Source organism: Mus caroli, chromosome 6 (assembly GCF_900094665.2).
Source record: "Mus caroli chromosome 6, CAROLI_EIJ_v1.1, whole genome shotgun sequence".
In the NCBI taxonomy this organism is placed as follows: domain Eukaryota; kingdom Metazoa; phylum Chordata; class Mammalia; order Rodentia; family Muridae; genus Mus; species Mus caroli.
In genome coordinates this window covers 31,024,679-31,049,180 of record NC_034575.1, presented here as the reverse complement: position 1 = coordinate 31,049,180, position 24,502 = coordinate 31,024,679, and the positions used below count along the sequence as shown (strand labels likewise).

General features: G+C 40.7%; 1 protein-coding gene and 1 long non-coding RNA gene across 3 annotated transcripts in view; one reads left to right on the top strand and one right to left on the bottom strand.

The window, feature by feature from the left end:
- Chrm2 (cholinergic receptor muscarinic 2) overlaps positions 1-14,862 on the bottom strand; it is a 128,085-nt gene extending 113,223 nt beyond the window's left edge. The window contains exons 1-2 of one of the 2 annotated variants that reach the window (XM_021165322.2): positions 14,533-14,862; positions 14,148-14,295 (exon numbers count right to left, since the gene is read on the bottom strand). The gene's annotated coding sequence lies outside the window, so the exon portion shown is untranslated. Of the gene's footprint in view, positions 1-13,371; positions 13,928-14,147; positions 14,296-14,532 lie in introns of those variants that run through there. The other variant, XM_029478330.1, reaches the window with a different exon arrangement.
- LOC110296618 overlaps positions 14,807-24,502 on the top strand; it is a 115,659-nt gene continuing 105,963 nt past the window's right edge. The window contains exons 1-2 of the long non-coding RNA XR_002378193.1: positions 14,807-15,245; positions 19,807-19,897. This is a non-coding gene — a long non-coding RNA (uncharacterized LOC110296618). The remainder of the gene's footprint in view (positions 15,246-19,806; positions 19,898-24,502) is intronic.

Sequence of the window (24,502 nt, the reverse complement as noted above, 5' to 3'; positions counted from 1 at the left end):
GCTTTGTCCTGTTGCAAGCTCATGTGCTCAAGACAGAATAGATTAAGCTTAAACAAATGATACTATCATTTACCTACAAGGGCAGCCTAGGAAAAGTTCTGCTGAAACTTAATGGAGTGTTGGTTTTCAATGTGGAAAAATATATCCTATGTGAATACTTTTTCCCAAAGGGAAATTTTATAAAGTCTCATATTATTTTAGAAGATAATTAACTTAATGTTATAGAAGCAACAGAACTATACTGAGGTAGGAAGAATCTTGGGAATTTAGGCAGACTAAGGCATAAAAATCACCACTAGATAATATTTATTTAGTTTATCTCTGTGCTAAGATTAGAAACAGATACCAGATTCAATGCAGAGAAAAAGGAAAATTAAAATAATTTTTAAAAGAGAAGAAAAATATTTTCTTACCCTTATGCAGTAAGTTTCTTCTAATGAAAACAGACAATATCAATGAGAATTTAACTGTGTTTATCATGGATTTGGATATAAATTCAGAGAAAATAAGCATAGGACCCAGTGAGGTACTAAAAGTGAAGTTGAAGTTAGTGTGGATATCATTAGTTATCACATGCAAATCCTATGTCTAACAGCCAGAATGGCTACATCAAGATATCAAACTGCATCAATCTGACTAAAGACTGAGAATAAAGAAAAGGTCACAGTCCAGAGAAATGCAAAATGACCCCTCAGGACTCATCTTGCTTCTGAACAGAAATGGGGATAACTGGTAAGCCGAATTCAGACATGTGACCTTTCATCCAGAGGTCATATTCTTTCATAGTTGAAACTTTCCTTGAAGTGTTTAGTCTTTTTATCATGACTGCCAAGTCTTGGGAAATCGGGCAATAAAGAGAAATGGAAAAGACACAGGTATGTGATGTCTTTTCCTTGCCACTCCTCAGCTAGACCCTGGGGAGCAGAAGAGTCACCACAATTGGGTAAACAATAATAGTGGAAAAATAATTAACAAGATCCACATCATGGAAAGTAGCAGTGCCATGCTCCTATTAAACACTGTAACTGGGGGGGGGGGTAACTTCCTAACAAAAAGAACAACACAGAGAGATTTAAAATATTTAGAACATGAAATCTCTGGTTATCACTAAAGATTTGTTGAATTTAAGAATATAGAATGAAGGACTAGGGGCTGGAGAGATGACTCAACAGTTAAGACTGCTCTTCCAGTGGTCCTGAGTTCAATTCCCAGCAACCACATGGTGGCTCAGAACCATCTGTAATGGGATCTGATGCCCTCTTCTGGTGTGTCTGAAGACATTGACAGTATACTCCTATACATAAATAAATAATTCATTTTAAAAAGTGAAGGATTATAGAAAATCTAGCATAAGAATAAAAGTATATTATATGTGGTGAGAGGGGAATATTTCTATAGCGTATAGCTAAAAAAAAAATTATTGAAGGGACAAGGGGAAAACTTTAAATTCTAGGGGAAAAAACAACTGGCCTAAGAGAATATTATTCTGATCTAAAAAGAAATGATTACCTAATAGTGAAACGTAGTGGAAAGAAAGGTAAATGCTTACTGCTAGGTAAAGTAGGTTGTTAAATGATCCTGCTGATACAGTGTTCTAGAAAAGGTAAAACTGGAGAAGAAGAACAAAGAGGTGATGGTCAGTAGACAGGAAGGGAGTTGGGTCGATAGGTGGGACAAAGATTTTCGTAGGAATGGAGACATACTGCATTGTACTATCCCAATGTAAGTGCACCATTATCTTCTTGTTCAATTGTCTATAATTAATAACACCAAGAAGGATGTCTAATGTAAGTGATGCACACATATGATAACCCTGTCACTCTTTAAAGGATGTTTGCTTTATGAAGAGCCCTTGGGTGGAGAGGGACAAGCAATCTGTGAGGATTCTCCATATCTTTCACACTAGTTTTATGAATTCAAACTGTCTCAAAACATGAAGACTGTTTTAAAAACCTAATGTAGCATGAAAAATTATATATCATAAGGGTGGGAAAGCAATTTGAGTTTTAGAAGACTGACCCGTTGATATTCAGCCTCATTTCAGTTATATTAGAAATATCAAGTAAGACCAAATGGGTCTGAGATAAATAGTAATTCATAATTGTAATCTAGTAAGGGTTTGCTGCAAGTGAAAGAAATAAATCACAATAATTTAATTAAAAGAAGCAAATAAGATCATATTACTTTTAGAAAATCTGAACAATATATGGTACGAGGATTTCATGGATTCTGGGACTTAGGGAAATTGCTTCATGGAGTTAGAGCAACCATCAATTATTTCTGAAAGAGTACCCCAGATACCAAGAAGTACCAACACAAAGGAGGGGAGCCATATCTATTATGGGATAGGATAGGAGGGATGCCAATTATGAAGTATAATCTAGATCCCATGTCTACTGAAATAATGGAACCACACCTGCCCAGAGAACCTAACAAACCTTACACAATGCTGCACAACAACTTAGTATCTGAGGATTGGGGAAGAGAAAACAGATCCAAGAACAAAGGACCAGGGAACATGCATTGAAAAACAGAAACTAAGTAAGGCAAGCTAGTGAACATCAAAGGAGAGATGTCTGACAAAGTCTTACTCTTTTATGGAAATAAGCCCTTGGGATTCTTCTAGACACTTCAATAATAGAAAAAAAAAAACCATTTTATTTGTTTAAATAAGAAAACTCACTGGAGAATAAATATGACCTCCTTTACTGCAAAAAGAAAAAAAAAATGATTAATTAAAAAGTTTGGAAGGCCCTCACAGAGATGGAAGCTGAGGCGTCTTCATGTAAGTGGGATCATTTAAAGAGGAGTGCTGAGGTTGTGAATTTCCTGCAGAAGGTGTTATGTAACCACTAACTGCAAGAGAGAGGGGAGCAATTATCACCTTAATTAATTAGGGCCTGGTTGCCAGTCCCTTGTGAAAGATAATCCTTGATTAAAGGTGTCAGTATGGAAAAGTATTGACTGATAGAGAAACACGGGAGTGTGAAATTTCAATTAATTGTAGCAAAATTTAGCTAGTATTATCATTTACCAATAGACAGTGATGATTCTCTGGAGATTTTGTATGAATAAACAGTTAAGAATTGACGGGTGGATACAAAAACCAGGAGAGAATTAGTCCACTGATATTTCACTTCTGCCAACAATTAGGTCTTTTGGCTCTTTATTTGTGTATTTGCAATATAGAAGTCAGCATTGAGTAAGAGCCATTGCTTTGTGGAGAAAGACTATAGGAGTAGTTGTATAAAAACAGACAGGGACTAAATAATTCCATTAGTATACAACTTGGTTTTGCCCTAATCAAAAGAAATGTTACACGTCTTTGATAAATACCTGTGAAATATTTTATGTCTAGGGAATTCAGAAATAAAATATTGCTTTTTTCTGTGCCTCAATATAGCTCTCAAGGGACTATTTTATATTCTATCAATTCCAAGTAGAAAATAGACAAATTTGCCTCCTCCAGGCAACTGGTCAACATGATGGTTCTGAGCCTCACCTCGGACTCATCTCTTTAACTCTATCTTCTGTCTTCTAACTTATTGTTCATACATTAATTTTCTGACTGATGATTGCAAGTGGGACTTACCTCTGAATTATTCTTCCCTTTCTCTTGGTCTTTGTTTTTATCAGACTGTGGTATCAAATTCTCAATGGGATACCCTCTTTAAAATGTGCCAGTTTTTCTCTCCTCAGTAATAAAGATGGATCAGGGTTTGAGGAAATGGCCAACCAATAACTGGCCCAACTTGAGAACCATACCATGGGAGTGAGCTAACCCCTGACACTATTAATGATACTCTGCTATCCTTGCAGACAGGAGCCTAGCATAACTGTCTCCTGAGAAACTTCACCTAGCAGCAGATCGAAACAGATACAAAGACCCACAGCCAAATATCAGGCAGAGATCAGGGAGTCTTGTGGAAGAGTGGGAAATAGGATTGAGTGAGCTGGAGAGTCCAAGCACACCACAAGAAGACCTACAAAGTCAACTAACCTTGGCTCATGGGGTCTCACAGAGACTGACCCACCAACCAAAGTACATGCACGGGCTGAATCTAGGCCCCCAACATATATAGCAGATGTGCAGCTTTATCTTCATATGGGTTCCCTAACAACTGGAGCTGGTACTGTCTCTGACTCTGTTGGCTGCTATTAGAATCCCTTCCCTTAGCTGGACTGCCTAGTTGGGTCTTAGTGGAAGAGGAAGTGCCTAGTCCTGCTGCAAAGGGATGTCCCAGGGCATGGTGCTACCCAAGCTGGTGTGGCTGGGTTCTGAGGGAGGTTATCTGAAGAGAAGGAGAAGGAGTACTGGGTAAGCAGATTTATAAGGATAAGACTTGGGAGAACAGGAGGAAGGGGGGCTGTGATCGGATGTAAAATGAATAAATAAATTAATAAAAATATGTTCCTGTTCTACAGCAAAGCAAGCAAGGTTTCAGAACTGATATTTCACCATAGATGTGGCTCTGATGCAAACAACCTCAGACGCAGGCTTAGACCAAGTTAGTCAGTGTCAAAAGTAAACATCTAAAAACCAATTTCTTTTAAGTTTAGGAAGAAAATGTAAAAAGTGCATTCCACAAAGGGTGAACCTGAGGCATAGAAATAATATATCCAAAGAATTGACAAACCTTGTAAAGTTTCCTGGAAGCATGGTACAGAAACTCTCACTGCGTGCTTTGTTTGCTTTGCTTTGCTGTGGGGGGAACTAGTCACTACTGTCACAGAGGAATGTCTCATTCATAAATCAGAAACAGCCACTAATATATAAAGGCTTAGTCATAGAGAACATCCTATTGTGGTCTTTTAAAAACAAAATCAGACTGAGACTTACCTATCCACTTGTTAAAGACATCGGGATTTTTGTGATTATTATCTTTAATCTATTTTTACAGTCCAGTCATCACCCCCTCCTGGTCCACCCTCTGGCAGTTCCTCATCCCATTCTTCTTCCCCAGTCTCCAAGAAAATGTCCCTACACCCCCCAATCACACCCCACCTAGCCAGGCCTCCCCATTCCCTGGGCCTCAAACTCTCCAGGGTTAGGTGCATCTTCTCTCAGTGAGGCCAGACCAGGTAGGCCTCTGCTGTATATGTGTTGGGGCCCTCACATCATCTAGGGTACGGTGTCTTGTTGGTGGCTCAGTAAGACTGCAGGATTTAAGCTTTTGTCATCCATGGTACTCCTTCAGTACTCTCGTGACTCAGTACACAGGGAAAGAGATTTGTGCTGTCTCAGTCTACACATAAATATATAGCTGCACTCTTCATTGACAAAATAAGAGGGAAAGTAATTTTGAGAATAAAGCATGAAAACAAAAGAGCTATCTGCAATTTTGGGTGTGTGGTCGCTTCCTTTCTTCTCCATAAAATGAAGCCAAATATTGCAGTCCAAAAAAATTCAATTAGGAAATGAAAGGGAAATTCCACAGATTTCACGTAAGTTTAGGTAGAAACCTCTTCCCTTTGAAACAATTTCAAGGAAGGTACAGAAATAATCATCTAGTTCGACAATACAAATTTGTGTGTGCAATGTATTTTATTACCACTACTCATCAATTTATTCTGTACGTAGCGTTTATGAACTGTAGAAAAAAGTAGTCTCCAGGTAATTCTTTAAATACCTAAACTCACCCCTAGTAAAGAGCCCTGGAGTAGTTTGTTAATCAAGAGATAAGAGGCTCATCTTCCCCTAGTTTATTGGTTTGGTAAGGAGAAGAATCTTTGCTTTATTAAAACAGAGGAATCTTCGTCTCAAGTAAGGGGTTTGAGCAAGAACATCGGGAATGAGCAGCAGAGCATTCCTTTCCTAGCGCCTATTGGATACGTCTGTCCCTTGCTTGGGATCACTGTAGTGCATGAGTATTTACAGCAGCTACAGCCAAATGCACCCTGTTAGAACTGGAGACAATCCCAGCACTCTCCTGATTCCTCCCTGAGTGGCTGGGAAAAGGAAGAGGAAGAGGAATAGGCACCTGTCCATTTCCTCCCCAGAGTAAACCTAGAGAGGACACTGTGCAGAAGGCAGCACAGAAAAGTCCTGGCATCAAAAAAAACAAAAACAAAAACAAAAACAAAAAAAAAAAACAAAAAAAACAAAAACCAAAAACAAAAACAAAAACAGAAAAAAAAACAAAAACCCAAAACAAAACAAAATTATGTTCTGGGAAGACATCAGTGAGAAAGAACACAGAGGGGTAGAAATTGAAATAAGGCTTACAAAGGGAACTGCACGCTCAACCCTTCCCAGTCCAGGCTAACTCTAAGGATGTAGATATGGGGTTGTAACTGAGCTGCATATAAACAAACTGGTATGCACAAGACAGACAGCATGAGCCTCGGGTATGCTGAATTGTTATTTATTCAATTCTATTGCTTATCCTGGAATCTGTCCAGGAAACCAAAAGGTTTCTGACTATGCACATCACTGTCTCTGGATCTTGACAGTCTATAAGGGGAGACAGAGTTTTCATGTTAAGTCCTGTAGAAACATTTCAAGGCTGAGCATTCTGTATTTTTTCCCCTCTCTTCAATGCCTTGTAAGTTCTAAAGCTTACTATTTCTATTACTTTTTACTATTACTTAAAATGTGCTCCACTTCTGTCCACTTTGGGATCATATCAGGTACCTGCTAAAAAAAATCTAGATTCCTGGGAGACTTCTTGCTGACTCATAATCTCTTCATGAAGAACAGAGTATTCTAGGCATTCAACCTATGAATTACTCTCTTTAAAAAGCCAGAAAAGGCTTTAAGGTAGTAGTCATTTACCCAGTTCTCAGAATCCTGTCATGCAAAGCACTGGCTATGTATGCTGACCGTTAGAAACCTGTGTTTTTTGTGTGCCTAGAGGTCAGCACCCAAGGATAAATGGGTACTTAGCCTCCAAAACAGATGACTTTCTGAGGCAAATGAAAACCTAACACTTCAGAACCCCCACACACACACACACCCCACACTTCAATTATTCACTTCAATTTATCTTGAAAATACAGACACTCAGCTTTGTTGGTCCATGGCTCCATGTACCAAACATCTGAACCAACCGTAGGATGCAGCCTAGAAGATTGTTGTACAATAAAGTAGAAAGGGACTATGAATATTTATGGAGTTCTAAACATCTATGCAAAAATTTTGTTAGAAAGTCAGTCAGCTATTTAAAAACCAAAAACAAAATCCGTATCTCATCACGTCTCAGCCTTTAGCCTAAGATTGTGTATAAATATTAATTCTTATTACCAGTGTATTATAAATGCCTGCTTTTCATCGCTAATGAAAATATACCCATTGTTCTATTTTCTTTAATTTTAAATTTTAAGTTCTAGTTGTTATTTTATGACCAGGACCAGATTAAATCAGCCAAATTTCACATGTACTTTCATTTTCAAATACTTTAGTTAAATATTCAGGAAAAAATTGTCCAAAATCATGCAATACTTTAAAACTCATGTCTTTCCCTCCAAAACACACTATCGTGTCTATTAAACACCAAAAATTCCATGTTATTATTATATTGATTCTGAATATAAATAAGAAATCTGGTTACTTTTCAGTGGTTATTGTAATAATAAGAACATCACTGATGAATTAAATGAAAGAGAAGGAGAGGAGGAAGAAATGATGAGAAAGAAGACATTGGCTAATAGTTGTTTAGATTTTACTCTAGTTGATCAGAATACTAAGCTACTATGAATTCTTTCTATGTGGACCAAACAGGAAGAAATGATGAGTAAAGATGCAGCTGGGGAAAGAGACTTTATCAGTGCTGGACAGTCTCACTGCAGCAGTGCTGGACAGACTCACTGCATTAGTGCTGGACAGTCTCACTGCATCATCAGTGATGGAAAGTCTCACTGCATCAGTGCTAGACAGTCAGTCTCACTGCATCAGTGATGGAGAGTCTCACTGCATCATCAGTGATGGAAAGTCTCACTGCATCAGTGCTAGACAGTCTCACTGCATCAGTGATGGAGAGTCTCACTGCATGTGTAATGGGCAGTCTCACTGCATCAGTGATGGAAGAGTTTATTACAACCACTTGAGAAACACTGGAGAATTTTTAAAAAGTATTATTACATGCTCAGTTTTGCATTATGAAAAGGATGTCTGGGAATGAAAGAAGGAGGTATAGTACAGAAAGCTGAAGAGTGGAGGACCAGTTCAATACATCATAATAAAACCCCCTGGCAAGGGAGATTTGGGGAGAAGTTCTGGAGAAGCCCCAAAGAGAGCACTGGCCTGCTTTGCCACTGAAGTAGACGAAGCTGTAGAATTTGGAGTGGGGAAGATAAGGTGTTCTTAACACATCAGTTTCGTGTCAGTTTGTTGGGTTATGAGTGACTAATAAAAATGTGCTCATTAATGCAGACGAAGAGTAAAACGTCTAGACATTTCCAGCAAGAAAGTAAGTCTCCCCATTAAGTCAGAAGACTTCATTTTCTTTTAAATCCTCAGATCAAAGCATACAGAATATTCTACTAGATTCTTCTCTTGGAAGACTCTCTGTCTCTCATAAAAACATTTCACAATCATATTAAGTACAAAAGGGTGTATAGGTCTAAATACTTACATACATACATAGAACGTTCCAGATCTCAGCACAGTAGACAGCTTTTAATATACTTAGAAAACAGAAAATCTTTTTTATAACATCATTGTTTAAACTACGTTAATTAAACCTTATCTGAGTCATTTTTATTTTCGAATTAAAATTAAAGTGTCTCCTAAGCTTTAAACAATGATGAGCGCCTCATAAACAAACCAGTGCACTTTCTGCCTTTGAACACCAGAGGGCATCATTAGGTGTAAGCCTGGCTGGAGGGAGAAGGGTTGAGGGGGAAAGAATTCCATTACTAATGACAGAATCTGATTCTTATAGTATACCCTTATCTACCATGAAGCATTACCATGGTAACAGCAGCAGCTAAGATGACTGTATATTTAGGTCATAGTATAAAAGGAACTTCAGCATGTAAGAAGAAAGAAGAAAACGAAATGAAGTAAGACAGGAACCGATAACATAGAAGCTCTAACTTCTCTTCCTCCTCCTCAGCTGATAGCAGTTCACAAAGTCACATTTGCCTTGCAAAGCAGAGGTTGGCAATAAAGTCTGACTAAAATTAAAAGAAGCCATTGAAACTCAGAATCCAAATGTCCAAAGGGGAGGGGGGAATAGTAGAGAGCAATTCATTCACTATAATACTATGGGGAGATGCTAGAATGGATGTTGACTTGTGAACTTTTTCATGAAGTACTTAGATGTTTCACTTTGGGAAATCTATTTATCTACTTATCATGAGTTCAACTGGAAGACATCTGACATCCTCTTGGTTCTCTTGCCTTAGTTTAGAGGTGGATGTGACACCTGGCAAAGTGCCTGGTACTCTTAATGCCTTTGGTTTCTTCCACCAGAAATGATAACTAAGTAGAATAAGCATGTTGTGCCAACTAAGAATGTAGTTGGCACTGACTCTCCCTACATTTCTTTTCCTGGATGTAGGGGGTCTAAGCAGAAAAGGCAGAGTTGAATTAAATGGATGGAGAGAACATGACTGAAAACTGAATATCACAATGTTGCTTTCCCCAAATACAGAAAAAATACTGGTTATGCCTCTACATACAGTCAATTTGCATAGTACCCGAGTGAAGCCTCTGGGAGTCCAACAGGCTGTGTTTGCATCTTGGGGCTGCAACATACTATTTATATGATTTGGAGCCATCACTGCATTTCTATAGCTGTAGGTTTCCTTTCCTGTAAAATCAAGAAACTAGCATCTGTCTCCTAGGATTGTTGTGATGTGAAAATGGATTCCTATATTTACTCATTCAGCAAAGATTTATTAAGTTCCTGGGATGTGCCTGACACTATTTAAAATCATAAGGATTTGTAGCAAAACAGATAATATAATGCATGTAAGCCGCTTAGGAAAGAACCGGGAATTTAGCATAAAGTTTGAAAATGCCTAAGGAACAGTGACCTGCTTTCCATGATCTACCCCCTGCCTCTCTTACACATACACACACACACACACACACACACACACACACACACACACACACACACACNACACACACACACACACACACACACACACACACACACACACACACACACACCATGTAGGGGGAGACATTTATGCACACATGCACATATTATTATACCACAAGACAACAGCAGAGCCTAGGATATGCAGAAAGTACACTTGCTTTGCTGACCCCTAATGAAAGGGATTGGAACATCTGCTCAGTGAACTAAAGGAAACAGAATGCAAACAAACGATAAGGATGATGGGCAGTTGTAAATAGCCACAAGGAGAATTTTTACCAGGGTTGAATACATTTGAGTCCTTGTGGGGACACAGCATAGACATCAAAAATAATATACCAGTGCAAACGTAATTTTTATGAGTAAAAACAGTCTTTCAAGGGGACTTTGACGTGTTGTTTATCAGACTCTACCTTATAGAGTAAAAGGAAGAAATGTTAAGATGGGATGAAGAATGCTCTCTGGGAAGTTACATGGAAAGATACTTAGGAACACTGTTTCACGTAGTGGCATATTAAGACCAGTGTGAGGAGTTGAGGCTGCACCACACTTTATTAAGGTCATTTCCACAGAATCCTGCCCTTATGTTTCCTTCTCCTTTCTCCCCTTTCCTCTTCGCCTCTCCTACCTTGGGCTCTAATTCTCTTCTTCACCTCCTTCTGCTCTTCCCATTGGGGTGGGTCTTGGAGACACATGTCTTCTCATCGGCCAGCTCACTCTGCACTGACCACTGGACACTCACACCTTTATGTCCCCTACTTGTCAGCCAGCAGGCTAGCCACCTCTAAAGATGCCCTAAGCCTCTGTTACCCTTGGCCCTAGCAGTGGGATATTCTGGATTGAAATTTGGCAATTGTCCTCTAAGTTTGTGTCCAATTGCCTGTCAGGACAAAGAGACAAATTCACTTTTAGAGTAATTTGTTAGTTTTATTTTTAAAGACAGCAGTTTATTGTCCCCACCCCCAACCCCCGCCCCAAATGTTTGCCTATGGGTGCTCACCAGAGAAAGAGTTTCTATATTTTAACTGTTAATCTCTTCCACAGCTGTGTCTGAAGTCACTTAAGAGCTTCAAACACGTTTTCTGGGTTCTCATGCACTTGAACTATGATAGGGATATTGCAATCCACCTAGTTTCTTCCTCCAGTTCCCCTCCAGGCACCCTCAGGCACACTTACATAAGAACACATCATTTCTCCCTTTACAGGCTGATGTAACATCTGTCAAGTGGCCTACTCTTACTTTTGGGTCCTACAACTCAACTTTCCCTATGTCCACTCCATTATATACGCAGAACTTTCAAACCATAGACAAACCTGAGGAGGTGTTCCTGGCCTTTACAAGGTCTGTTTTGGATTTTAGAACTCATTTGCCGATATTATTTCATCTCAGAAAGTCCATAGAGTTGATGAAAAGTTCTTTATCATTTTATTGCCAAAACTTCAACACATTTTTTTTTGTAACAGGATGACAATCTGGCATTAATATCACTCTTTTTTAGTCCCATTTTTTCCTAAGGGAAAGCTCTAACAGTGTTGGCACAAAGTTCTTCCATCATTGACAATGATCTCAAGAGTGCTCTTTCTCAATTGTAGCCCAATATAATTCTCAGCATGAAACTGTGTCTTGGTTAAATCGACTGGTTTTATCTCTACAATCACTGGTGTCATTGTAAAATTCTTTAAGATGACCCAGGGATACCTGATTATGAGAGGTTTCTATGTAAGTGTATCCATATCCCTGTTATTACAAGCAGTGAAAAGAATACATCCACCCCATGCTTATCAAGACAGTTTATGCTTATGCACTTAATTGTCTCCAGAAAACATCGTGAAATCCTTTTCCCCACAAGCCAGAGTTAGTTAACATGGAGTTTATGAGCTCAGCTGATTTCTTTGCACAAAGAACTTTGAATCCAGGAATATGCCAATTGCAAGAAATAGAAAGAAAGTGAAGGCCCACTCTGGTCCTCAGCCATCAGACTACCCTGCACAGCTTGGAAAAAAGATGCAGCTAGTTGGACTGGGGGCAAGACACCCAGTGTTGGGATGGGAAAATCGCTGTCACACAGCACCTCAGGAACGCTCACCCCTTTGAACTGCCCCAGCACAGTCTCTCCACCTCACTTCTACTTCAAATTTCCAATTCTGCCTGATTGTCCTGAGGTTTCTCCAGGGAGTATGAGCAGCTCCCCTTTCCATTCAACCGGGTTGAGGCAGAAGCCTTAGCCAAGATGAGCAAGACTGCAGATGCTTGGGGAATGCCCAAAGGTGGCCAAGCACTGGAGCGCTAGTGCTTGTATGGAAGAGCTTTGAGATGTGTGTTTGTGCTGCTGGCTGCTTATGCTGGAGGGACTGAACATCCTAAGATTTCCATATACCAACTGCCACCCAGTGTAAAAGAAAGAACGAGAGAAGCAAAACCAGACCAAGAAAGAAAGAAAGAAAGAAAGAAAGAAAGAAAGAAAGAAAGAAAGAAAGAAAGGAAGGAAGGAAGGAAGGAAGGAAGGAAGGAAGGAAGGAAGGANAAGAAAGAAAGAAAGAAAGAAAGAAAGAAAGGAAGGAAGGAAGGAAGGAAGGAAGGAAGGAAGGAAGGAAGGAAGAAAGGAAGGAAGGAAGGAAGTTAGGAAAGGGTAGAGATGAATGTAAGGTCAGAGTGGGAGATTCTGGACCTGGAGCAAGGGGCAAGGGTCTTCCTGCGGTGGGAAGCTTTGGAGCAGTGGAGTTGCAGGAACAGGCTCACAGGGACCCCGAAGTGACACAAGAATATGAGAGGGCAGCTTGGGTGATGTGTCAGCGAGCAATTTTACTTGCCTTCCGTGTTTACTTCCATTTCTCTGCCCTCCTCCCAGCTCTTGGCAGCGAGTACTTCTCTCCATGGACATTTGCACACAAGCTCCCAAGTCTGCATCACATAAAGGGACTGAAAGACCGGTCGACCCTCCCTTGCACTATTTGGAGGCCCAGGAGAGCCGTAAGGGCGTAGAAGGACCAGAGATAGAAAGGAGGATGCATATATTGTAGAAGAACAGAGGCAGAGTATCCCCCTGCCCCCATAGATGTCAATTTGGGTGAATTCTTACCCCTAGAGCGCCCTGCAAAGCAACTCCCCCTGCTTGCTAGGCTTCTGACACTCCAGGGACATGGAAGGGTGGAGCGCACAGGTGGAATTTCTGTATTTTCTATCTGCAACCAGGTTTGGACCGCACCTCGCTCGCTCCCAGAGCCACAAGTTAGAGATGATAGCCTAGCTCCTCAGGTGCCAACAGTAAAGGTCATTTGTGTTATTCTCTATCTAAGACCGGCAGAGTGGTCCAGTACCCACCATGAGTTGGGATTCCAAGCTCCTGCAGCGTCTGAGACTTCATCAGCTCTGGACTGGGGTCCCTTTCCTCAGCCACAGTGGACAATCAACCTTGCGCGCGTCAGCGGAGGAAAATAGGCTTGCAGAGGACTCCCTTCTCTCTCCTCCTGGAAACCTTCCCCAACCTTGTTCCCCCGCCAAGGTCCGGGAACAACAGCACTAAACCTGTCGTCCTCACCAGAAGGCTCTCTCCCAAGGCGGAGTCAGAGGACAGCGTGGAGTGGTGGCGAGAGGGGCCTCCACCCTAAATGCAGTGTGCCCAGACCCCAGGGTATAAGGGGAGCTTAAGGGGGAGGGGTGAGCGGCAGGAGAGACTGAGCTCTACTTGCCTTTCCCACGGCAGCATCTGGAGTTGGGGGGGGGTGCGGGAATGAAGAGGACCAGAGTGTGGCAGCGGGGGTGAGGGGGTGCCAAGCTCAAAGACACAGCCATACTGGAGTATCGCGCTCACAGGCTGCTTTTTGCCACATTCCACTGGACTTAGCTACCCCACTGGTTTCCCCCGCCCCAGCTTTGAAACCCCTCCTTCTTTCAGACCCGCCAAGGTACGTGTCCTCTCCAGCAAGCCCCAAATGCCAAAGTTTCCATTGGAAAACCTGCACGTGTCGGGGACCACCAAACAATTCTTGCAAACCCAGACCATCTGCGTCCAGGGTCGGGTGATGGGGAGGAACTGCGAGGTACCAGGGCCCTTGATATGGACAATTAGAGAACCGTGGTATAACAAGAGTCTTTACCTGTCACTGACTTAGTCGCCCGGGGCTGCGATCTGGTGGAGTCTGGCTGGAGCGAGGAGCCTTTGGCGGGCTCAGGTTGGACCGGTTTGGGAGCGAGCGGCACAGCTCGGAGTCCTCAGCTGGTTGCCCGCTTGCCTTCTCCCTGGATCTTGCGAGAGAAAAGCGAAAGATTAGTTGTCGCCGCCGCACTTAGACGGGTGGGGCAAGGGAGGCGGGGAGACTGCGGACCCCAAGGCTCAGAGAAGGCTGCGGGGCATGTCACATGGGTCATATTACTCGGCTAATCTGGGACCCCAATTAGCCAATTCGGACTGGAGTTAAATTACATCTGTCTGCCGCCTTGAGCATCACACCCCCCAAACACAGGCAAATAAGACTTTCAAACCTGGCTTTCAGGAAGATGACTGTGAACACCGAAACAGAAAGGAGACCTGGATGTGGCGAAGAGCTGGGCGGGCTTCATTTCTTCACCCGAGTGTCGGGGAAGTAGTAATTAGTGTCTGGGAGCTGCGCTCTTCCACTTCTCCCAGTGCCTCTGGCGATTTCCAAGTGGGATCTGCGACTTCAGGGTTCTGGCCAAGCCCGCAGGCTGGCGTGTGCGTGTGTGCGTGTGTGCGAGTGAGTGTGTCTGTGCCCCCGTGTGCCTGCTCCTGGGAACTGGTCTCCTCGCCCTCACCCGCTGTGTGTAGCAGCAGAGCGAGAGTGGTGTCTCTATTTGTGCGTTTGTGTTCGATTAGCTGCAATGGGCGGACAGTTTCTGGAGAGAGCATTTACAATTTTCTTTCGTTCTGACAGGATTAGTTGCCGTTGAAGGGGGCTCCGCCAATGAAATCTTCTCTGCGCTCTGATTTGGCGGTTCTTCGGTGCAAATATGACAGCTTTCTCTCTCAGCTCTTTTCTGCATCTCTCCATGTCCGACCCCGGAGCTCAGTTCTCGGTCTGCAATTTCTACACCACAACCTTTGCAATCACCACCACCACCACCACCACCACCCCTAGGTCCCATGTCAGCAGGTGCCAGGTTGCTACAAAGGTGACAGGGCACATTGGGAAGAAGGCTTGTTGATTGCAGAAGATACTTATGCCCCGTATTTCCAGGTGGGGAAATGTTAGAATAAATGCAATGTACTTTGTACTAAATATATAGTCATGGAGAATTGTTCAGATTGTTTATTCCTTTCTTTGATGCTAACTAATGTATTAGAAAGACACAGAAATTTATCTGTCTTTGCTGTTTTGTTTTTTCTTCTTCCCACACAGGTCAACGCCTGTGTGTTCCATCAGTTAATGGGGAGTAGTAGTTAAGAGAGTATACTAGTGAGGCTTTGGTGAGACGGGATTTTGCTGTCTATCGAGGAAAATAAAAGATGTGAACTTCCTGTGTTCAGAGCATGGACTAATTTTTGGCTTCATTTATTTTAATGAGAAATTCTTTCCCAGATTTATACCCATTGTTTGAAAGTATGGATCTTGTTTGATAATATCATAATGTGATTATTCTAAGGTGTAGTTGAGGACAATTGCTCGTGATGATGGATATTGTATCTGATGACATAAATATGTGTTACAGAATGAGGCTTTCATTGCCAAATAGAATTAAAGAAGGAATCATTACAACCTTAAACTAAATAACAAAGAATGGGACCTATCTCCTTTTTGATCGCAGAGACAGAGAAATTGCTATTTATTATGCTCAATGGAATTCAGCTCAGTTCCTGTTGCCCTGTCCTTGGCTGGGCGTTAAAGAGCACACAGAATAATGAAACCACGGTTCCTTTTCTTTCTGAGTTTCTCATCTTTGAGAATAAATACCCACATGAAGCTCTTGTAGAGAGGTTGACCATCAACACTATAAATTATACACTAATATAAATTCATTGGTGAGTGAAAATCCTACAGCTATGCCTAAGTAGCACTGACACAAATTCATTCAATTTTGCTTGATAAAAGCTATCCTTGTGTAAAGGGTGGCAATGGTATGTCTTTGCCCTCTGAGCCCCATGCAGGCATTCTTGTCTTGTTTGGGAAAGGCAGTTCTGAACATTATTGCCCTCAGTCTACCCCAGAACTAGGTTTCAGTCAGCAAGCATCTGATTTTTATTTTCATTTACCCCCCTTCTCTGTTGGGTACTACCGAAAATAAGTTCACCAACATTCTGTCTGCTACTATCTCTAAGAAGCCTTCAGAAATTCACATTGTCATAGCATACCTGAGGTTTTTGTGAATGCACTTGTGCATGCTTGCATGCTTGTGCGCCCGCACACACACACACACACACACACACACACACACACACACACACACACAGAAACTGAACAACAACAAAAAGAAGAAGAAGAAATTCCTGACAAGCAACAAAGAAAACCCAAGCATCTAGTAACCTGGACTCTGGTTCTGTTCTTGCTTCCCGTATGACTCTGTTCTTCCTAAGAGGAGCTACCTATTTCAAAATGGGAAGTAAACAGCCAGCGAAGGCTCACAAACATCAGGATGTTCCTAGGAGCTAGAAACAAGTGGTACTCTCAGCAAGCAAGCCTCAATTACTGAGAACAACTTTATCTTTTATCATGCATGCTTGTTGTATCTTGGCCACTCACTGTCGGTGAAGTGAGAAAATTATTTAACTACTCTGAGTGTCAGCTTTTTAATCTATAAAATGGATATCTTTTAGACCTGTTAGATAGAACAGTAGAATCAACTGCTGCAAAGTTCTCAGCAGATTTATTTGTTTGTTTGTTTGTTTGTTTGTTTTTGGCACATGGCAATTTAGCAATGGCTGCAGGTCGTCAGCTCACATTTAAGGATTCGGATTCCTGGGTCATGCCTGTGACCTCTTTGAAAGTGTTTACCTACCGGGGAGCATTGCAGGCAAAACGAAGGACGCTACCCACCAGAGGATGCGAGATGCATGTTAAACATAGTCCATCATCACACTGACTCCAGGGAGCCTCAGTCTTTCCCCTTTCTAGTTTCTTTCTGTACAGGAAATGGTCGTGCGTTTTCTGAGCATTTTATTTTCATCTCTTAAACAAGTTCACTTTCTGAGATAAAAGAGTGTTCCTTCACCCCAGGAATATAGCGTTTGCATTTATTAGTAACTCTTGGTGTGGAACATTTTCAAAAGTGCTTTTTAAAGACTTTGTAGAATGCATCTGTGGGTTTCCCTTTATCTGCATGACTATTTTCCACCTCAAAGCACTCTAATAAATTAGTAATTTCCACTTGTGAAGCCAAACTTCATTACCTACCTCCTTATAATGCTAGTTTTAGGCATGTGACGAGGAAAGCCAATGCCCTCAGGGCATGACTTTGAGTCTTCTGCAAAGTTCACTTTTTAGTAAGACTAGAAACAAGGTCACCAGTAATAAAAGAAGAAGGGATCTGGTTGGCTCTCAGTCCTGGAGGCGTGGCACGCATTGATTTCAGTGCAAGAGGAAGGAGGTTCCAGTGCTTAGATGCACGGTTCACTACTCTCTCATTGTAAGTGGATTTAGGGTGAGTTGAACTCTTGTGGTTTCCCACCAGGTCTGGCAGCCATACATTTGCCCCCTCCCACTTTTTTTAAATTTTAATGACTTGAAAAAAAAATACATGGGAAGTCTTGGCTTATGGAAGGAAAATGAACTAGAGTAGATCTTATTGCCCTCAGTCTCCCACCCATAAAACTGTTCCAAGTGGTACAGAGGGGCAATCACGAGGCTTAGGAGCTCGGGGTAAGGGGAGGCAGCTTGATACCTCATATGTACACCTAGGGAACTTTTATTTTTCTGTGATTCAGTTTGGAATATAACATTCTTGGGTTCAAAGTGGGTCTTCCATTGACAGTCACTTGGAATGGGCTTTTCAGTAATTCTGTTGTTTTAAAAATCTCAATAACAGCCCCACAATAGGCATGCCATTCTTCTTAGAGTTATTTATTTTCCCTACAAACACTCCCAGAGGGTAATTTAAAAGCTTCTATTCTTCAGCTAGAAAAGATGATGTCCTTTTGTCATAGAAAAATCCTAAGCCTTTCTTTTGCATACCCTGCAGCAGAAGTTTTCATACACAAATGGGACTGATTCTGAGTGACAGTGTTTAGTGACAGAATGACAAACAATGCTCTGTTACTTGTCCCCCCTTTCCCTGGAAGTTTGGCATCACAGATGTTTTAAACTCATCCTGTCTTAGGCTTGATAGTCTTACCCAAAGCCTAAAAAGCATTTGCTGCAGCTGAGTCTAAGATATTTAAAATACAGAGGTCTGTTCCAAATGGGGAATAGTAAGAAGGAAGAAATGGTGGTGGGGGAGGGGCCTCAAGGTGCAAAATGTTAAGCAGCCGCTGATAAACCAGTGTTGAGTACACAGAGGGAAACAGACAGGTGGGATGCCGGGTTGCTCAGAGGAGCATTTAGTCTGTATTCATTCCTCCCACCAGGAGGCAGAGCTGAAGACCCACACAGGGAGGTAAGCCCCTAAGACAGGGGCTGGGGAGTCCCAAATGTGTCCATTTCAAGTGTATCTTTTCCACAAACAATTTTCTTTTTCTTACTGGATATTTTCTTTATTTACATTTCAAATATTATTCTCTTTCCCGGTTTCCCCTCCGGAAACTCTCTATCCCATCCCCACTCCTCCTGCTTCTATGAGGTTGACAAACAATTTAAATGTCTCTTCCTGAAGTCTAAGTAGAATGCTGGAATTTCTGGTGGAGCTAAGATTCTAGCGAGTTCAAAGGAAAGAGTCCTGTTCCTCCATTATGAACAGGACTCCCTGATGATTTGAATCAGTGACTCTGATTTTATTTTCTTTTACAGAAGTGTCTTCCAGGAATACTTAACACCAACTTAGTCCACAGGGAAACCTGCTTTCTGTAGAATTTCCAACAAACTAAGCCCATACTCATGGGAGTTCATATATTTTCTCAGATCATGTAACAGACAAGTTTCTTAAGCTAGCTATGGGTCACCACATCACAGGAAAGTTGGAGAGACGAAGCCATGATAAAAAGCATGTTTTGGGAGCACAGCAGCACCCCAAAGGCTCCTTACTAAACTTGACTTACCCTCTATTTCAAAGTGACTGAGATAGTGCTCATGCAGAAAAGAATGTTTATCAAAAGTAAGACTCGATCATGTATGATCAGTAATATTACCACATGCAGATCTTTTCACCTTAGAAACACTCTCTCCTTGTAGAGCGCCTAATGAAGCAAGCACTAAAGCCTGCCCGGATTTACTGTGCCAAGAAGATACAGGCTGAACATGTTCTTTCTTGCTCATTTAATCTACAAGGTGACTGGATCTATGGATTAAGGACCTCATTTAGAAGAGGTCTCAAGGGCAGCACTTTACAAATCCCCAGAGAAGAGAATGATGTAGAGTAGTTCTAAGAACAATATGTGTGCTCCATGACTACAAGATCTTTCTTCATTGACAAACATTACCTTCGAAAGAGAGTTAATTTTAAAAGGATGCTGAATGAACATGTATTGGTAATCATTGAATGTCTTAACGATTACTACTTAACTCTGAGAACTCTATAGCAGGTGCAATGTACTCTTTCTTGTGTTATTGATGACAGTTATGGGATACACAGTGTCTATGGCTTGGTGGAAAATATTTTTGATTGAACAATTTTACGTAAACAAGCTGCCATTGCTATGTTTTGCTTTGACAGTGCTATGAAGTGCAATGAGCTGGCCTGAGACTGTCAGATGGATTCTCCAGGGAAAGTGTTTTCCAGGAGCTTGCCATGAACTGGATTGAAGGTATTGGTATTAACTCAACAAAATAATAAATAACGTTCAATATTTTTTACCTATCAATGATGTGAAACCACTAAGAGTTTTTAGATCCAACTGAAGAGAGAGAAAACTATTTCTACTTAGGAACCATAAATAAAATGTTTGATGCTATACGTGGAGGTTTCTGAAAGATGCTGTGCCACTTGTACATCAGGAAGCTGATTCTAGGGGTGATGTCTTGCTGGCAGATATTGTATATATGGTATGGACCCTTAAAACAAGTATGACCTTATGGATGTTGAAAGTTGTTTGAATATTTAAATTAGCGACCAGTGAAGTAGCTAAAGTTAGAGACATTGTCAGTGGCGATGAAGGAAAATCTTATGCCCTTGATTTATAGCAGTCAGAAAGAAGTAAGACGCAAGTCACTGGGTACTGTGGTCTCATTTCCAGTGACTTAGTGAAGAAGTCCATGACAGGAAAGACACTTTTGCACTCTCTACCCAAGGTACTATGCTTCAGTTACATCTCTGGTCTCCTCTATATGATTCTTGCTTACTAACTTTAAAAACTTTTGTGTTTTAGAAGTAATAAGCTGACTGTTTATAGAGCAATGAGTGTTTCTTGCACAAGAACAAGACACTTGGTATTGCTGTTATAGATTGTTCTAATTATATAATGGCCATGGGGATATGGGCAAGGTAACTAAGAACTAGAGTCTATGTTCACAGAATGAACTGCAAAGCTAGAAGTCCATCTTTAACTATGATTTATACCTTCACTATCCCTGAGAGTATTCTATAAGGTTTCTATGCATTTTGTCCCAGAGTTGACTAACAGTCATGCGTGATAGAATGAAGGGGAGAAGGACTAGTAACTGAAGGTGAGAGTGGTAGGTCAGCAGCTCAGATTCTGAGAAGAGTGGTGCTGGATGATCCTATGCCATCACATCGGTATCAGTGTCTGCTGGACAATGTCAGAGAGGAAGGAACGCTAGTCAGGTGTAAGAAGTAAGCTTGCTTTTAGGGCTAAACTGTAATTTTTTTCTTTTCAAATTCCCACTCTTTCCATTCAGGTATTATTTACTGCCTAAATCAAAATAATATCTATTATGAGACTGTCAAGAACTATGAGGTTGGAATCAAGGACATTCTATTTAGGCAGAAAATGAGTGCTGAATCTCAAGTCATACTAAGAAATACTGTCTCATTCCCTTTCCTTACTTTCATGGACTCAACAGTCTTGTGTTAACCGTGGATTCTAGGTTCCCTTTATTCTTAACCAACCATCAGTGAATAAGAATAAAATTCTTACTCTGAAGCAGAGGGCAACCCTGACTTGTCACTTGTCACAGAAAGTACTTCAACAATATCTTGTCCCTGGGTCCTAAAAACATCAACAGTGGGAACTATCCATTTTTAACAACTGGAACCATGTCTAAAACCTAGCCAATACTAAAACTGCCTAAGATAAGACACATAATCTACATATTCATAGCAGGAAACCAGTTTTTCATTCGCATCTCTTAATTTGAAAATGTTTTCCAATCCTTAAGGGAGAATAAGCGTTCACTAATGCCCAATTAGACTTTTTGGTTGTAGGAGATATTGTATCATCACCAGGCAATATCCACCATAAGTTCTGATGCTATAGTTGTTGTTGATTGACATATTATCCCTTCTTGAATTATTACTGGATGATTTCTTGGCCCTAATTGTGTCTAATTTGGGGTGTGGTCACTATACCCAGGCTGTAAGCACAAAAGATTCTGTCTCCATTAGACAAGCCAGTTTTGTCTATGTTTATTTATTGAGATCCAACTCTGTGTGATGTAGTTAGTCACTTACAACTTGACAGTTATAGGAGATATTTTTTAAATTCCTCTAGAAAACATGATGCTTGTCATGGAAGAGTTCTAAAATGTGTGCTACGCTAGAAGTGGTACTTGTTACATTTGTGTCTATAAAATTCTTTATATGTTAAGATAAATTCTTTAAACTCTTCAAATATTTATTTACTTTATGTGTATTGGTGTTTTGCCTACATGTATGTCTGTGCAATATGTACATGCAGTAGCCCCTGAGACCAGAAGAGGTCATCAGATCTTCAGGAACTGGAGTTACAGTTACAGATTGTTATCTTGTGGGTGCTGGGAACTGAATCCAGGTCTTCTAAAAGGCAGCACATGCTTAGCTGCAGAGCCACTTCTCTGGCCCTAGATAATTCACAAAAACATTTTTTTAAGAAAAATCTCATGCTGCTACTTAAAAAAAAAACAAATCTATAACTACTTAGACTTGGCTCTGTTCAAAATGTGAGAGTCAAAAAATTTTTCTTATATTATTCTTTATTCCTTGTAGAATTTATAATTGATAGTTGGTTATAAGCTGGAGCTATGTAAAGTAAATGTAACTTATGAATTAAAAGAAAATCATTGAATTAAAGGGTAAACAATAAAATAAAATGAATTTAAACCATTGCTATATCACTTCATCAGCTGGAAAGAGAATAGAAGAGACATGTACACAAAAAGACAGAGATAGATAAAGAAATATCAATAGATAGATAGATAAATACCACTAGATAGATAGATGGATAGATAGATAGATAGATAGATAGATAGATAGATAGATAGATAGATAGATGAAAATATATAGTATGTTTGGGAAGAAATCATAGAAAGAGCACCTACTAAGGAATATTAGATGCCCCAGTGGAGCTGTTGCTCATGACCTATAAAACAACACCGAGAAACATCCTCTATATTAACCTCAAAGTATATAGAAGGTCTGGGAAAGAAAGGAGCCATGCCTGTTTTGCACTCCTGCACTAAGCTTCCTGCACTAAAAACTCAGCATGGCTCTCCTACTAAATTCAATTTCTAATCTGCTCAAATGCATCCCAGAAGCCCACTGCATGTAGCTCTTAGGGAAAGTAGGTACCGAAAACAGAATAGCTGTGAAAATGTGCCTGTACCCTTCACTTTGCTCACCTTCTCCCCTGGGTAGTGGCACTGCAACTTCTTTAGAAACCTGATGGCACAGAGGAAAAGAATGCACTCAAAATAGTCAGGGTGTGTTGTGACAGGGTAGAAGAGAGAATTGAAATGTTTGGCAGGATAGTCACTGAGGATAAGGGTCAGAATCTAATATCCTAAACCCGTGTGCCCTGTTTCTCTCCAAAGGGATCTACAATGAACCATAAAAATTAATCCAAATGCTTTATTATATATATATATATATATATATATATATATATATATATATATATATCACCTTCCTTGCCTATTTCAAAAAGCATGGCACTACCAGGGAGACAGCATATTTTAAGACCTTCTATGTGACTGTGTATAAACATAAGGAGTATTTGTTTAGCTTTCAGGCAAAAGTGGTTTCCTAACACAGATAATTCATCTCAGTACAATCCCAAGCAACATGGATTAAAGACAGTTTGTTTAGGGGTGGCTATCAAGTCACCATTCACCTCCTAAATCTAATACCCATCACCAATGCTTATGTGTTACCTCAATGCTGATCATCTCAGCTCACTTAAAATAACCCTTCAAACATGCCTGCCTTGTGTACATATCTGGGAAATGAGGTGAGCTTTAATTGGTGAACTTCAGCTTCTCACTAAAAGGCTGAATTTTACACGTTTTACTCTTGTTACAATAGCAGGGACAGGGTGGGTATGTACCCAGCCACATCTTACAATGCCAGTTTCTTGTAACTATGCCACACAGGATATCAAAGTATTCCACACAGCCCATACTTACCCTAATTCTCACTTTGCCAACACACACACACACACACACACAAGCACACACACACACACATTACTATGCACAATTGTATAGTTTCAACTTTTGTCAGAGATTCAAATTTGTGTTTAGACTTTATGCAGTGAGGAGGTTAAACGTTTATTAATTTGGTGTATTTGTTTTCCAAAATAAAGTGCTTTAGGTATGTTAAACAGAAAATGACTTGAATCATAATTTCAATTCTTCCATAGGACATGCCCTTAGATAAACCATTTAATTCATCCATGTTTCATTTTCCTTATCTACAGTAAGGCAACGTGGCCATCTTTGTTTTTCTAAGGAATTTCAGATGACTGAGATATTTTGTTATGCCCTTGTGTGGAGATGAGCATAAACACATTTTAAAGGCAGAAACTGTCCATTATGTCCTTGTGACTATTTTTATCATTGTTATATTATCTGAAATGATTCTATTTACTAAATCTGGTAAGCAGAATAGTGCCCCCTCATGGACCTTCTCATTTTTATTTCCTGGAAATTGTGAATGTGTTATGGCACTCCAAAAAATTAAATGGCAAATAAAAGCTGTCAATCAGTTAACTTTAAAGAGATAAATTATTTGTTTGGCTCAAGATAATCAGAGGTGAGGTGGGAGCCACAGAGCCGCTGAGGCAGCACCCTTTTGGGGCCGCAGATATCCAGCACCCTCCCAGCCGGAGGACAGTGATCTGCCCTGCAGGGAGCACCATCTTGGCTCCGGGACTCCGCCGAACTTAGTCTGTACAGGTTAGAGTGAGGACCACAGAGGCAGACAGCTTCTGGGACAGGCGGGAGCCACAGAGCCGCTGAGGCAGCACCCTTTTGGGGCC